The sequence below is a fragment of the Lynx rufus genome, unplaced genomic scaffold (assembly GCF_022079265.1).
Source record: "Lynx rufus isolate CCGP_SWC_20201006 ecotype Redwood Valley unplaced genomic scaffold, mLynRuf1.p SCAF_24, whole genome shotgun sequence".
NCBI lineage: Eukaryota > Metazoa > Chordata > Mammalia > Carnivora > Felidae > Lynx > Lynx rufus.
The window spans coordinates 13,362,951-13,377,634 of NW_025814839.1; positions in this window are offsets into that span (position 1 = coordinate 13,362,951).

The following is a 14,684-nucleotide window of genomic DNA, read 5'->3' on the forward strand; positions in this document are numbered from 1 at the left end:
TTTTTTATTTATTTTGGGACAGAGAGAGACAGAGCATGAACGGGGAGGGGCAGAGAGAGAGGGAGACACAGAATCGGAAACAGGCTCCAGGCTCCGAGCCATCAGCCCAGAGCCTGACGCGGGGCTCGAACTCACGGACCGCGAGATCGTGACCTGGCTGAAGTCGGACGCTTAACCGACTGCGCCACCCAGGCGCCCCTTACTTTTTTTTTTTTTTAATTTTTTTTCAACGTTTTTTTATATGAAATATTCTTAATTTAGTCTTTCAGGAGGCAGATGGGAGAAGAGAGAGACTGTTCCACATCAAGGCTATAACCCAAGTGCAGTTGGGAAGTGAGGGGGTCTGTCTGAGGGAGACAAAGCTATCATCATTCTTGCTCATGACACAGATCTTGACATGTCCCATCAAGTCAGATCTCTCACTGATAGGAACCCAAGTCATCAACCTTGGCTTGTTCCCACCCCACCCAACCTCCCCACCTCAGGCATCTTAAGATACCATCTCCTTGAAGCCTCACCATCCTACCCAGCACCCTGACCCGGTGCCAGTACCCCACCCACCTTTCAGACACCTCCATCAATTCCACAGAGAGATCACAACCTACTACGAGGACTTCCAGCATCAGACAACACCCTGATTTCTCAACTTGCGGCATCCCAGCCAAACCACCCGGAGACTATGGCCACTACAAGAAATTCAGGTCTAGGGGTGCCTGGGTGGCTCAGCTGGTTGAGCGTCCGCCTCTTGATTTCGGCTCAAGTTGTGGCCTCACGGTTGTAGGATCGAGCTCTGCGCTGAGCGTGGAACCTACTTGAGATTCTCTCTCTCCCTCTCTCTCTCTGCGCCCTCCCCCCACCAAATAAATAAATAAACATTAAAAAAAGAAATTCAAAAAAAAAAATTAAAAAAAAAAAAAAGGGGCGCCTGGGTGGCGCAGTCGGTTAGGCGTCCGACTTCAGCCAGGTCACGATCTCGCGGTCCATGAGTTCGAGCCCCACGTCGGGCTCTGGGCTGATGGCTCAGAGCCTGGAGCCTGTTTCCGATTCTGTGTCTCCCTCTCTCTCTGCCCCTCCCCCGTTCATGCTCTGTCTCTCTCTGTCCCAAAAATAAATAAACGTTGAAAAAAAAAATTAAAAAAAAAAAAAAGAAATTCAAGTCTATAAGAATTGTCTTGCCATGGAACATATATTTAATGTGCTGAGAAAGGTCATTGCTCTTGGTTCATAGAGTATCTTGAAAGTTCATCTATCGACCCATCTTGCCTACCCAGACAGCCAGCCAGCCAACAAATGTTTTAAGTACCTGCTCTGGGTGATTCCCATAGTTTATCATAGAGGTTGGGCTGGTCCCAGGGGGCAGGCTGGTAGCATCACGGATGCTGTGGGCTAGGTTTTATACAGTAAGGAGTGGTGGGGACTGTGGAGAAGAGGTCACCTGGCCCATCTAAAGGGCGGTGTGGCTGTCCACCTAGCCACTCATTGCCCAGAATTGTTAGCATTTCAGATTTCTCAAGAAGTCAGAAACCTAGAATAGGGGGTAAAATCTCTTGATTTTTAGGTATTGGCAGCTAATTCAAAAATTTTTAAAAACATCATGTAGGGGCAACTGGGTGGCTCAGTCGGTTAAGTGCCTGACTCCTGATTTCAGCTCAGGTCCTGATCTCAGGGTCATGAGTTCAACCTGTGTCGGGCACGGAGCCTCCCTAAAAAATAAAAATAAAAATAAAAAACACTATGCAAGCCACACAAAACATTTCTTTTTTTTCTTTTGACACAATCTCAAATTTACAGAGAAGTTACAAGTACAATTCAAATAGCTGTTTATCCCTGAACCACTGGAGCATAAGTTGCTGACACAATGCCCCACCACCTTAAATATTTCAACGTGTATTTCCTCCCAACAAGGATGTTCTCCAGTGGAATCACAGTACGTACATCTGTCAATGCAGGAAATTAACACTGATACATTAGTACCATCTAATGCTCAGATCTATTCAAGTTTCACCATTTGACCAAATGATGAACTTTGTAGCAAAAAGGTCCGGTTCAGAATCTCACGTTGCTTGTAGTTAGTTGTCCTGTGAGGTTTCTTGAGGCTTTTTCTGTCTGGAACATTCCCGAGTCTTTCTTTGGCTCTCATGACCTGGATACTATGAAGAGGCAAGGCAGTTATTTGGAGAATATGTCTCTGTTTATGTTTGTTTGATGTTTCCTCTTTTTTTAATTTTATTTATTTATTTATTGAGAAGGGAGTGGCAGAGACAGAGGGGGAGAGAGAGAGAGAGAGAGAGAGAGAGAGAGAGAGAATCCCAAGCAGGCTCTGTACTGTCAGTGAGGAGCCCAGTGTGGGGCTTGAACTCACGAACTGTGAGATCATGACCTGAGCCAAAATCTAGAGTCGGATGCTTAACCAGCTGAGCCACCCAGGCGTCCTTCATGTTTCCTCTTCATTAGATTTGGGCCACGCATCTTAGATTAGATGCAGATTGTGGATTCTATACATCACGAACCATCACAGAAGTGATGTGCTGTGTCTCTCATTATATCTTAATAGATAATCTGTGACTTCAATTGGTCCCACTATTGATGTTAATTCGATCACTTGTATGAGGTGGTGCCTTCCAGGCTTCTCCACTGTGTAGTGCATCTGCTCTTTTCCTCCTTGAAACAAATAGATATTTCAGAGGGAAGTACTGTGAGACCAGGTAAATGTCCCATCTCTGATCAAACTTTCCATTTATTTATTTATGTCCATGCAGACAGAGGTAAATGATTCCATGAGTTACAAACACGTTACTGTTATTCTTTATTTGGGTGCCTAAATTAGCTTAGATTGGGTCTGTGATGGTCCCTTCCAGCTGGCTTCTGTGTCCTTCAGACATGTCACCATCGTTGTTACTGGGGTGTCACCGCTCCCAGATCCGCCCCATGGACAGAGCTATACACACGTGCACACCCACATATGCACACACATTTCTATCCATCCTTGTCTATATTTGTCTTGATGGTCCTCAGCTACATTAAAAATCATGAGGGGGCGCCTGGGTGGCGCAGTCGGTTGAGCGTCCGACTTCAGCCAGGTCACGATCTCGCGGTCCGTGAGTTCGAGCCCCGCGTCTGGCTCTGGGCTGATGGCTCGGAGCCTGGAGCCTGTTTCCGATTCTGTGTCTCCCTCTCTCTCTGCCCCTCCCCCGTTCATGCTCTGTCTCTCTCTGTCCCAAAAATAAATAAACGTTGAAAAAAAAATTAAAAAAAAAAATCATGAGGTCAGGGGTGCCTGAGTGGCTCAGGTCATGATCTCACGGTTCGTGAGTTCGAGCCCCGCGTCGGGCTCTGTGCTGACAGCTCAGAGCCTGGAGCCTGCTTCGGATTCTGTGTCTCCCTCTCTCTCTGCCCCTCTCCAACTCTCTCTCCCTCTCTCTCAAAAATAAACTTTTTTTTAAGCTAAAAGAATCATGAGTTCATCTTAATAGATCCAATGCTAATTCCAGATTTTCCTGTTTCCACATCGGTGATTCCCTTGTCCAACCATGAGAGACCTGGTATATTCTCATTGTTTTCAATGTGTTCACTCATGTGGCCAATCCCCCATGTGCAACAATTTCTTATTATTGATGCCTCCTTCTCCCCAACAAGGATGCCCTTTACAGCCTGCTCAAGCTCGGCTGCCTTTCCACGAGGATGCCCTCTTCACTTGCATGAGCTCTGGCCACCCATGCTGGGCTACCCTCCTCATCCCATTTGGGCTATGACGTCCTCTGGGACCAGCATACACCCTCTCCCCATTCCCCTGCTACTGATGCTTACCTTGCTGGGACTCCCCCCCACCGCCCCAATGGTTCTTGGATTGAACTGTTCAAGATCAGAAGGGAGGGGAAAGGAGGAGATATGGAAGGAACAGGGGAGGAGCAAAATAAGCCTTTGGCAAGCTGGCCTTAGCGTCCTGCGGTGGGGCAGACATTCACACATTCAATAAGTACGTGTTGAGTGTTTACTCTGGACCACAGAGAAACAGAGGATGAAATCATCAATAAATAAAGTGTTATGGGGGAAATATGGCCAGACACAGAGGAACCATCTCATCTTTTTGGATCGTTGGGCCATCCTGCTGGCTCTGTTGGTTGCAAACCCCTCTCAAGCCGAACTGCAAGACCAGCTTGGCCAGCAGAGTTGACTCTCATGGTTGGAACTGACTCAGTGGGGGTGAGGTGTTCACCCAACAACATTTCATCATTTTCCTGAGCCAGCCCCACCCAGCGCTGTTAATAGCTTCTTCCCAAACTGAGTCATCAAATCCTGGTTACTCAAACTGTCTCTCCCCAACGCCATCTGTTGGGATGGACAAAGTAGGCCAAATTCATGGTCTTTCTGACATTTTATCCTACGACTCAGCCTTCCCACATGCAACATCGTAATAATCACAGGTCATGTTTTTTGAGCATTTGCTGTGTTTAAAGCCCCACACCTCCACTTTCCAGCTGGGTGGCCGCGGACAAGTCATTTCCTGTGTGAGTTTCCTGTGGCTGCTATATAACGAAGGACCACAAACCCGGTGATTTAAAACAACCAGAAAATTATTCTCTCTGTTTTGGAGGTCAGAAGTGTGAAATCTGTATCACCAGGGCAAAATCAAGGTGAGCGCAGCACGGCATGACCTGGGAGAGCTCTAGAGGAGAAACTGTCCCTTGCCTCTCCCAGCTTCTGAGGGCTCCAGGGATCCTCTGGCTATGGACGCATGGCTCCAACATCTGCCTCTGTCTCCACACAGCCTCCCTCGTGTCTGCACAGTCTCCCCGTCTCTGTCCTATAAGGGTGCTTGTGATGGCAGTTAGGGCCCACCCAGACAATGCAGGATAACCCCCCCCCATCACAAGACCCTGAACTTAATTACACCTGCGAAGACCCCTTCTTCCAAATAAGGACAGATTGAGGGGTTCCAGGGATTGGGAGCCCATCTCTTTGGGGGCCATTACTCAGCCTACCACACGTCCCCTCTCTAAGCCCCAGCGGTCTTGTTGGGGAGCAAGAAGATCCTGTCCCCTCGAGGTCCTAGCTGGACCAAGAATCAAATTGATGTAAGACAGATTAACAGGAGAAAATCAGATTTAGTTTTGTATGTACAGGAAATCCACACAGACATGGAAGTTCCAAAGACAGGCAAAATGAGATCTATGTGTCATGCTGAACTAAGGAGAAGGGGACAGGGGGTCTGGGACTTCAAAGGGAAGGAATGCAATTCACAGGAAGATGAAAAAGAGTAACTGGTAAACAAATGTTTTCTGGGCCACTCGGAAACAATGGGACATAGAGAGGACTTGTTTTTCCTTTCATTTAAATCCAAGTAAGTTAACATACAGTGTAATAATGGTTTCAGGAGTAGAATTGAGCGATTCATCACTTACGTGTAACACCCAGTGCTCATCCCAACAAGTGCCCTCCTTGGTGCCCGTCACCCATTTCGCCCATCCCCCCACACACCTCCCCTCCAGCAAGAGAGGACTTTGATCAAAGTGGCCCCTCCCTGTCCACCGTGCCTGGTTCACATCCTAAAGTAGTTACGTTCTTGTGCTAGCCTCTCCCCGGAGCCGGTCCTCTATCTAAAGTCTTTTTAGGCAGTTCTAGGGGGAGGTAAGGAACTTTTCCTGAAGCTGCTGGGGTTTGATGGCTTTTTAACTCTAAATAGCTCTCATGCCAAAGTGGCCCATCTTGGGGTGGCCCGGCCTGGGCCCCTACAATCCCGTCGGTAAAAAGAGGATAGGAATAACGGCCACTACCTCTCAGGGCTGACGTGAGGTTGAAAGGGTTAATGTAAATCAGGCGGTCGGGAGGTTGGCAAGCAGGCAGGCAGCCCTCGATGAATGGCGTGGTTATTATGAATTGATTTCTTGAGTTATTTCTACCCAGGACTGGCAGTTGTGGGGGTAATTGATTCCAGTGATGTCACCTCTCCAACTGCCAGGTTTTCAGCAGGACTAAATGTGCCAAATGGGCTTTGTTGAGCCAACTCCTCTGGGTGTGAAAGAGCCGCCATGCCAACCCGCCTTGCTGTTTCCAGGGCCCGTCTGCTGCTTTTCCCTAATTAACGCAAAGGCGACACCCGCCAGCAGGCCCACTCGCTGCCATCCCGGGAAAACGGCACAGCGCACTGCAGCTAAATATTTGAACATTTTTTCAGTTTCCGGATGAAAATAGCATTTGGGGCACTTAAACAGCACAGAGTAGAGGAAAGGGAGGAATACCACGTCATCCTTGCGCCCCTGCAGCAGGGGGGAGGCGGGGGGGGGGCTCCGGGGAACATGCTGAAAGGAGACCCAGCCACTGTGTGCCTGACCTAACACAACGTCATGGCCAATTACCAATGTTATTCAGTGGGAGAAATAGAAAAAGTGAAACCTGGTCTTCTTCATTCCATTCAACTCCACAATCACTTTTTAAAAATGTTTATCTATTTCTTTTTGAGAGAAAGAGATAGAGAGCGAGCAGGGGAGGGGCAGAGAGAGAGGGAGAGAGAGAATCCCAAGCAGCCCTGCACTATCAGCACAGAGCCTGATGCAGGGCTTGAGCTCATAAACCACAAGATCATGACCCGAGTGGAAACCAAGAGTCGAACGCTTACCGGACTGAGCCACCCAGGCGCCTCTCAACTCCACAATCACTTCTTAAGCTTCTCCCGCGGGCCAGGCTCTGCTAGGGATTTGTGGGCGCCAAGATGGCACCCTGTCCAGGAGCTCACAGAAACTTGTATTGTTGTTGACAGAAATGAATCACACACTGAATCTAAGCCATCTGAGAATGAGGACATAAGGGAACCTAGAGGAGCACAGGTTCTGGAGTCGGACAGACATGGGATCAAACCCTGCTTCTACCTGTGTGATGTTGAGCAAATGACATAACCTCTCTGAGCCTCAGTTTCCTCATCTGTGAAATGGGGATCCTAAGAGCACCTCCTTCAAAGTGTTGAGGACAGTATTCAAGGAGATAGTATATTAAAAAAAACATTTTTAATGTTTATTTTTGAGAGAGAGAGAGACAGAGAGACAGAGCGCGAGTAAGGGAGGGGCAGAGAGAGAGGGAGACACAGAATCCGAAGCAGGCTTCAGGCTCTGAGCTGTCAGCACAGAGCCCGACGTGGGGCTCGAACTCGGGAATGGCAAGATCATGACCTGAGCCACCGTCTGATGCTCAACCGACTGAGCCACCCAGGTGCCCCAAGGAGATGGCATATTTAAAGATTCGCCCAGGACACAGGTTGGCACTTGACACAAGTCATGTGGGGATGCCCAAGATGATGTTGCTGATGATCGACATGCCCTCCCCAGCTCTCAGAAATTCTGGGTAACGCTGGGAGCCCGGTGAGGTGGAAAGCACCCAGGCCCACCTGTCAGGGGACCCAGGATCTGGTTCCAACTCTGTTGATTGGTTTCAAGACTTGATGGATGTCCCTATTTTTTAAAAAAAAATTTTAATGTTTATTTTTGAGGCGGGGGAGGAGCAGAGAGGGAAACACAAAATCTGAAGCAGGCTCCAGGCTCTGAACTGTCAGCACAGAACCTGATATGGGGCTTGAACTCACAAACCGCAAGATCATGACCTGAGTTGAAACCAGACGCCTAACTGACTGAGCCACCCAGGCACCCCTTGATGTCCCTTTTTCGAGCCTCATTTCCTGCCGACTATTAGGTGAGTAGGTCTGGCACCATAACTCGAGGCCCCTTCGCCCTGAGCACGCTATGAATGCGCACACACGAGTTGTGTCTTTCCACAGCGTCGGCTTTCTTCCATCATAGAGCAAGGCTAACACAATTATAAAGCAGGTTCAGGATTCCAAGTTCAATGACATTTCACCACGTGATTCACTTGGCTTCTCACAGGGCACACGGAGCAGGAGAGAAGTTGCACAACAAACAAGATAACAGAGGGCGTAAGAAGTGAACGAAAAAGACACACAGTCTGTAGGTCCCCAGTGAAGATAAGGTAAGATAAGTCCAGTCTAGGTCAGCTCTCGCCACTGGCTGCTTATTATGTCCAAGCAGGGAAGGGTCTCAGTTCTTTTTTCTTTTTTTTTTTAATTTTTAAATGTTTACTTATTTTTCAGAGAAAAAGAGAGAGTGCGCAAGCAGGGAGGGGCAGAGAGAGAGGGAGACACAGAATCCGAAGCAGGCTCCAGGCTCCGAGCCGTCAGCACAGAGCCCTATGCCGGGCTCAAACTCACAGACCGTGAGATCATGACCTGAGCCAAAGTCGGACGCTCAACCGACTGAGCCACCCAGGCGCCCCATCACCCTTCTACCTTCTTTTTTTTTCAACGTTTATTTATTTTTGGGACAGAGAGAGACAGAGCATGAACGGGGGAGGGGCAGAGAGAGAGGGAGACACAGAATCGGAAACAGGCTCCAGGCTCCGAGCCATCAGCCCAGAGCCTGACGCGGGGCTCGAACTCACGGACCGCGAGATCGTGACCTGGCTGAAGTCGGACGCTTAACCGACTGCGCCACCCAGGCGCCCCACACCCTTCTACCTTCTAATTCCAATAGTGGCTTTGCGGGGGGGGGGGGTGTCCCTCTCTCCTGCTGCCCCAAGCCAGTAATGGGAGAACTTTATTGTCCTCAAGAGACACACGTGAGGAGACAGGCCAAGGGCTGAAGCTTTCCCAGGGACAAAGGCGCTCGAAATGCAGCAGAAGAGTCTGGGAACACCCCAGGCGCTTGCTCAGCTGAGATGGCACTAATTTTCAGGAACCAGTCCTGGCACACGGCCCAGGTTTAGGGACACACCTCTCTGGCAAAGGCGTGGCCTTCCCACTCATGCCTTCATGCCCCTGACTACTTGTGTGCTTAAGTTAGTACCCCCCTGGCCGGAGTTTCACTCACTCACTCATCAAGTATTTATTAAGCAGCTACAAGGTACCGATCAGTCTGGCAGAGACTGGGACACACAGCAGGAGCAAGGCAGCAAGTCCCTATTCTCATGGAGTTCAGTTTGGTGTGGGCAGGTTATTAATTAAAATTTTTTTCAACATTTATTTATTTCTGAGAGATAGAGACAGAGCAGAGAGAGACACACACACAGAATTTGAAACAGGCTCCAGGCTCCGAGCTGTCAGCACAGAGCCTGACGAGGAGCTCGAACCCACGGACCGTGAGATCATGACCTGAGCCGAAGTCGGATGCTTCACCGACCGAGCCACTCAGTTGCCGACTTAAGTGACCAACTTAACCATTTAGGCGCCCCAGGTTATGAATGTTTACCAATCATTTCACACTGCAGTGAACACTATGGGGAAAATGCAGGGTGTCCTGAGGCCAGGCAACTTGATGTCATTAGAGAAGATCAGGGAGGGCTTCCCAGAGGAAGTGGCATTTATAAGATCTGAAGGATGAGGAAGAGTTAGAAGTAGGGCAGAGCCTTCCAGGCAGAGGGCACAGCATGGCAGAAATGCAGGCCACAGGGCTTAAAGGAACGGCCAATATGGCAGGCAAGGTTGGCCAACAGCCAACGTTGGGTCCAGTAACTTGTTCAAGGTGTGGACTTCATGTAGAGGGAGAGGGGGAGCCCAGGAAGGCTCAAAGTTGAGCAGAGAAGGGAGTTGCTCTCACACCATTCTCCAATCACCCTGAACTTGGTAACTTAGGAAGTGGAAGCTCTCTACCGTCCAGGGATGGCCCCTGGGTGCCCATGTCCAGGAAAGCCATGGAAAAGCTGGCTTGATGCCCCATCTCGGTGGGCCACGCCCACATCTGACAGCCCAGCAGAATGGAACCGGTGTGGACTTTGGGATGGGGACCCCGACTCATGACACTGGCCATGAGCGTCCTCTGCCCAACCACACTGAGCCTCAGTGTCCCCATCTGAAAAGTGGGGTTGCGATAACTCATTCTTCCTGGAGACACCGTGAGAAGAGAAATCACAGAGGCGCAGAGGACAATAGATGTTCAATAAGTGCCACGCAGGTACTGGCTGAGTCTCTCTCCCCTTCTCTGCAGCTTGTTTCTGTCTCGGCTCGCTGAGGCCACCAGCTGCTCTCACAAGACACACCGACTCTGCCACTTGCCCCATTTGGGTATGTCCTTCCCTTCTCTGTGTAAAGTCAAGGGTGAGCTCCACCAAGCTGGGTCAGGTGGTTCTTCAACTGTGGTCTTGGGCCCCCCCACTCCCACACAGGGAGAACTGGGGTGGGGATGTGGGGGGGGACCTCTGACATCGGTTCTCCAGCTGCTGTCGTGGATCAAGAATTACAGGCCGATTCTAAAACTGAAGGTCTCGCACATCACGTTGTTTTCCAGGAAGCCTGCTGTTTACACAGGGTGCGGGCGTTCTTCTGAAATTCAGCCGTGGCAAAGGCAAGCAGCCTGAATGATTCAAGTTCTATTCTAGGCCCCTGCTGCACCCCTGGGAGTTGGGGGGGCATTCTTTCAGCACCGGCTCCTGTGTGTGGGCCACAGCAAACTGCCAACCTGCCTGGGGAAAGGGGTGTTTGAATATTTTGTTTTCTAGTGTCTTTTTTGGCCAGCAATACCTTGACCATGAAAAAACCATCCCTGCCTCCAGTGTGGTATGTGCCGTGGAGTGTTATTATTATTATTATTATCATCATCATTATTATTATTTTCCATGACCTGGTTTTGTATATTAGATAATAGTTGAAACACACGCTGAGCGGCTGCACAACATTGTGAGTGTGCTTAATGCCACTGAATTGCACACTTAAAAACGATTAAAATTGGGGTGCCTCAGAGGCTCAGTCAGTTGAGTGTCCGACTCTTGGTTTTGGCTCAGGTCATGATCTCATGGTTGGTGAGACTGAACCCTGAGTCGGGCTCCTCGCTGAGCCTGCAGCCTGCTTGGGAGTCTCTCTCTCCCTCTGTCCCTCTCCCCCGCCTGCACACATGCTCTAAAACAAAAATAAATACATTTTTAAAATGTTTAACGTGGTTGATTTTATAAGTGTATTTTAATGCCCTCCTCCCCAAATGTTATCCATATGTATATACACATACATACTGCACTGTGAGTGATGCTGCTCTAGAAAAGTCTGTCGATGGGAATGTTTCCTGGTAACTGAAAAATGACATAAAGCAAGAAGACTATTGTATCCTGTAAAAGGAGTCCCATTGTACGTATATATCACATCTTCTTTATCCATCAACAATTCTGTACCGTATAGTTAAAGCTTTGTTAAGGGGGTAGATATCAAGTTATGTGTTTGTTTTTTTTTTTTACTATAAAACAGTAATAAAAAGAAAGATCTTAAAAGAAAAAAGGAAAGGAGAAAGAAAGAAAGAAAGAAAGAAAGAAAGAAAGAAAGAAAGAAAAGAAAGAAAAGAAAGGAAGAACCAAGCTCTGGGACTGGGGCCCATGGGATAGGTCGATTCTGTTTCTGACATCGCCATCAAGCAGCGACCCTTCTCTCTTCTTGCCCTGTGATGGTCGTGGTCAGCTGTGTCGGTGGCATGCTCCTGCTGGGGTTATGGCTGCAGCAGTACCACAGGTCTCTTGCATATATAACAGCACCCAGGAGTTGCCCCACCCCCACCCCCAGCAGACATCCCCTGAAGTGTCTTTGGTTAGAACTGGGCCCCACCCCCTCTCCCCCACAAGGGTGTGGGTCCACCGTAGTTGGGTTAGACAAATCAGGATTTCTTCCTGAACCACAGAGAGAAGGCAATACCCCAACCCCAATCAGGGTGTAGCTTGAGCAGGGAAACTGGGGGGAATGGTGGGGAGTTTATCAACCGCTCGTATGCAAATAAGTAACAATTTCCCAGCGCCTTCCTTTAGGAGGGGGGAAATGAACCCAGCACTTACAGAGGCAGGCGCTACACATAAAATTGTATCAGGGCAATTATGACACCAACAGGTATCATTTATCAAGTTCCCACAATGTGCTGGCCCTGGGCTAAGGCAGCTGTCAATAACAAATTCGTACTATCATCCCTATTTCACAGATAGGAAAATTAAAGCTCAGTGACACCAAATGATTCAGAGCTACACAGAGGCTGCTTCCTTCATACGCGGCTGGCCTTGAAAAATAAAAGGAATCCCCCCCAAAAAAAAGTTAGTGTTGTTCCATCAGACAAATGTATTCCAGCAGGTGGAAGCAGGCTGTACGACTTGAATGGGAGGTTCTGGAACAGAATTCCATTTTTCAGCTTCCTCTGCACATAGGAACAGGTCTGTTCGAATAGGGTCTGATCAGCTCACCTGATTGACAAATAGAGCATCCGTGGTAATGGAAGGTCCTGGCCACGCACCTGAAGAGGGCAGACTTACCTGTACAGGTTTCTCTCAGGGTGATGACCTCCAAACTGGGAGGAAGGAGGTAAGCAGAGGCCAGGAGGGCTTAGAAGGATAAGAGATGTGGTAGCTATTTGGGGGGGGGGGGTTGGTAAAAAACAAAAAGCAAAGCCAAATGAAATTGAATGACAATAATTAAAAGTGTCCCCCTTTCCTCCTGTGGTGGGTGGAATACTGACCTCCAAAGATGTCCACCCCCTAATTCCAGAACCTGTGAACAGGTTACCTTGGCTATGTGGAAGAAGGGGCTTTGCAGAGGTGGTTAAGGTTAAAAACCTTGGGATGGGAAGGTTATCCTGAATCATCCAGGTGGGCACATGAATCCTTAAAAGTGGAGAAGATTCCCCAGCTGAGGCCGAGCAGATGCGGCTGGCGAAGAATGGGCAGAAGGAGATGCTAGGCTGTGGGCTGTGAAGACGAAAGAAAGCCCAGGAACGTGGCAGCCTCCAGAAGCCTGAAGAAGGCAAAGACACCCATTCTTCCCTGGAGCCTCCGGAAATGTAGCCGTGTCGGGAGCGTGAACTTGACTCCTTGAACTCAACCCTGTGAGACTTCTGTCCTACAGAAGTACCTAATGAACATAAGATGTTAGTAACGGAAAAAGGAGTATAAAGCAGAAGGAACTCTCTGTACTATCTTTGTATTTTTCTGTGAATCGAAAACTATTCTAAAGTGTATGAAAAGTACAGATAAGCTTCCAGTTAAATAAGTCACAGGGATGACAAGTACAGCAAAGGGAATACGGTCAATAATATTGTAATAACTTTCGCGGAAGATGGGGACTACACTCATGGTGGTGAGCATTTCGTTATATATACATTTCGTTACATATTGGATCTGTGTTATACACCTGAAACTAACATGATATTATGTATCAACCATACGTCAATTAATACTTTTTGAACTTAGGGGCACCTGGGTGGCTTAGTCTGTTGAGCCTCTGACTTAGGTTCGGGTCATGATCTTACAGTTTGTGAGTTTGAGCCCCCACATTGGGCTCTCAGCTGTCAGCATGGAACCCACTTCAGATCCTCTGTCCCTCCCCCCCCCGCCCCTCCCCTGCTTGTGCTTACTTTCTCAAAAATAAATAAACATTAAAAAATTTTTTTGAAATTTATTTTTATTTTTTAATTTGATACTTTTTTTTTTTTTTTAGAGAGACAGTGAAAATGCGAGAGGGAGAGAGGGAGAGAGGGAGAGAGGGAGAGAGGGAGAGAGGGAGAGAATCCCAAGCAGGCTTCATGCTCAGTGTGGAGCCTGAATCTGGGCTCAGTCCCACGACCCTTGGATCATGACCTGAGCTGAACTCGGCATAGGACATTCAACCCACTGAGCCACCCAGGCACCCCAAAACTTTTTTTTCAATGTTTATTTATTTTTGAGAGAGACAGACAGAGCATGAGCAAGAGAGGAGCAGAGAGAGAGAGGGGAGGCACAGAATCTGAAGCAGGCTCCAGGCTCTGAGCTGTCAGCACAGAGCCCATCCGATGTGGGGCTCGAACCCATGAATCACGAGATCATGACCTGAGCCGAAGTCGAACACTTAACTGACTGAACCCCCCAGGTGCCCCCCCAAAATTTTTTAATTAAAGAGATAAACTACCAAAAATGGGAAAGAATACAGATGCCCAGACCCCACCCCTGACCACCTACATCAGAACCTGTCTCCGGGATCAAGCATGAGGATTTAAAAAAATTTCTCTAGGTGATCCAGACCTGCAACCAAGGTTGAAAGCCATTCATGCATTGAAAGTACCTCATAAAGTCTAAGGCACGATGGAAGTGAGGTTGTTATGATTAACCAACCAATGCCTTATTTTTTTGTTAATTACACAAGCAACGGCGACCATCATAAATTCAAAAACCTGGAGGGAAATAAAAATTCAAATCACCCTGAATCCTGCCCCCTAGTGATATCCACTGTTTCTGGTGAATGCCATTTTACACTTTTTTTCTCACAGATACCTACATTTATGATTATTCCCATTGTTGTTATTAAAACACAAAACTGGGGCTCCAGCAGGCAGCCTCGTAGCCCCAGGATCTCTGAGCTGCTGGCCTACTTCAGCATCCGGGAGGATGGGGAGCCCAGCCCAGGTGAGAAGAGAGCAGCTGGGTGGCTGATGTTGAAATTCCGTGAAACCCCAGCATAGACCCATGTGCCTTGGCAATGACACCTGCTAATTAAGTGAGGCCACAGCATGGCCTCCAGCACTGTCACGTTTCAGCCAACGGGGAGCTGCTCCCATGCGGCCACACCATCTCCCCGGTCCTGTTTTCTCCTGCCCTGCTAGGACACCCAGAGACACAAGTCCAAGAACAGCCCTCCTCACCGCGCTGGCCCAGGGCCCAGCATGTACGGCATCCACCTGCCTGGATTTCCCCTCTCA